Genomic DNA, 2,389 nt, shown 5'->3' on the forward strand with positions numbered 1-2,389 from the left:
TTCCAACCTTGCGTGTGCTTCAAGTCCGAGATTCCAACCTTGCGTGTGCTTCAAGTCCGAGATTCCAACCTTGCGTGTGCTTCAAGTCCGAGATTCCAACCTTGCGTGTGCTTCAAGTCCAAGATTCCTAACAGAAAGCAGCGTGTGCTTCAAGTCCGAGATTCCTGACAGAAAGCAGCGTGTGCCCCCACCCACTCCGTGGCCACAGCTGGAGTCCTGGGCTGCTGGGTGGTCCAGGTGCCACACCCCACACATGCATAGAGCCTGTGCGCTGGCAGCAGGCACCCACAGTGGCCTCTGCGATGCCTGTCTGGCTGCGGCTTGTTTCCTCACTGCGGCGTGCTCATAGGAATGTGCGAATTTCACTTGAAGTGTAGGTAAAGCGTTCTGGGGTTTTTTGTTTTTAGCCGTCCCAGGCCACAGGGCCACCAGGAACTGGAGGAAATGGTAAATCCAGGGCCCTCTTGGCTACTTCGTTGGCCTCTGCACACTTGGCCCCTGTGGACCCTGGAGCTGCTACTTCACTGTCTGTGACGTCAATAAGTGACACTTGCCTGCCACCCTCTTGCCGGGAAAGCCGGGTTGGGTTTTCTCATTTCCACCTTTTCCCTGTTTTACATGAGGGCACGAGGACGGGGCTGCAGTATCAGTGGCGCACCTATCACCAGCGGGCCCCAGAGCTTTGTGTTAGCCCCTCTCAAGCCCTTTAGCCTCTGGACCCCTTAAATTCTTAAAAATTATACAGGACCCCAAAGAGCTTTTGTTTATGTGAGCTTTATTGACATTTACCGTACTAGGAATTAAGAGGACATTTAAAATTATTTAACTACATAAAAATAACAAACTCACTACCTGTTAACACACATTTTAAAATGAAAAATAGCTACATTTTCCAAAACAACATGAATGGGAGCATTATGACAGTCAAAAGCTGGCAACTAAACATAACTGGCACAAGCTCTGCCACTGAGACAATGGAGGGCTGAGCAGTAGGCTCCCTGCAGAATGAAAGGACTGGAGCTGCCAGCATCAACACCAACGCATCTCCCAACAAGGGTGAATGAAAACATAAGACCTAAAGACCTCAGAGAGCTGTGCATCCACTCGGAGGGTGAGCCACCAAGCACACGCTGACCCCGGGGAGCGCCCGAAGTGAGCAGAGTATCTGAAGGAAAGAAGGAAGTGAGCGGTGGGCAAAGGAGAACCCGAGGACCCTGGCAGGGTCTCAGCTGCAGACATCTAGTCCTCCTGCTTAACGGGTGCCGAGGCCACTGCACCTCGGGCTTCTCATGAAGCTCCTGACCTATTTTTATTACTATTATTATTATTTTTTTTTTTATTTTTGAGGAGTCTCCCTTTGTTGCCCAGGCTGGAGTGCAGTGGCACAATCTCAGCTCACTGCAACCTCCACCTCCCGGGTTCAGGCGATTCTCGTGCCTCAGCCTCCTGAGTAGCTGGAATTACAGGCATGTGCCAGCACTCCTTGCTAATTTTTGCATTCTTAGTAGAGTCGGGGTTTCATCATGTTGCCCAGGCTGGTCTTGAACTCTTGGCCTCAAGTGATCCGCCCCCTCGGCCTCCCAAAGTGCTGGAATTACAGGCGTGAGCCACCGCGCCCGACCCCTCTAAGAGCCCCCGCCTGGCGTCGCTGTAGGCAAATCCCAAAGAACGTGTCCCTCTTCAGCAGCCGGCTGGGGCGCCACAAGCACTCTCTGTTGTCTTCGCTTTAGTTTGTGTCAAAAGTGACTCAAAGTTACACAACACTGGAGGGCGACTGCAGCCTTTTTACCCTGTGGCCTTTCCCATCCAGGCGCTCAGAGGATAAGCCCCTGCCCTCCGGGACCCCTGCCCTCCCGGACCCCACCCCTCTGGGACTCAGGCCTTCCCTGACTCCTCCCCTCCCGGACTCACCCCTCCCAGATCCCTTCCCTCCGGGACCCTCTTCCCTCCCGGGCCCCCTCCCCTCCGGGAACCTCTCCCCTCCCGGACTCACCCCTCCCAGATCCCTCCCCTCGGAGACCCCCTCCCCTCCCGGGACCCCTCTCCTCCGGGACCCACCCCTCCCTGACCTCTGCCCTCCCCGACCCCTGCGGGACTAGATGTATGCAGCTGAGACCATGTCACGGTTCTCACCCCTGCTCTCCCTTCCCGGACCCCTGCTCTCCCGGACGCGTGGACTGCAGCTCCTGCCCGGGTGCCCGAAGCGCTGAACCATGGTCACTTCTGTGCGTAGCCCTGGTGCCTGCCGCCCAGAGCCGGACCGCACTCCTCGGCTTCCGCCTATCCCCTGGCACAGTCACACGAGTGACAGCTCTGCCCGCCCGGGCTGGCGACGCCGAGGGGTGGGCTTGGCCCGACCTCAGCAGGTCCCCAGCGCGCTTCTGAAACC

Source organism: Mandrillus leucophaeus, unplaced genomic scaffold (genome assembly GCF_000951045.1).
Source record: "Mandrillus leucophaeus isolate KB7577 unplaced genomic scaffold, Mleu.le_1.0 Scaffold41, whole genome shotgun sequence".
Classification (NCBI taxonomy): Eukaryota; Metazoa; Chordata; class Mammalia; order Primates; family Cercopithecidae; genus Mandrillus; species Mandrillus leucophaeus.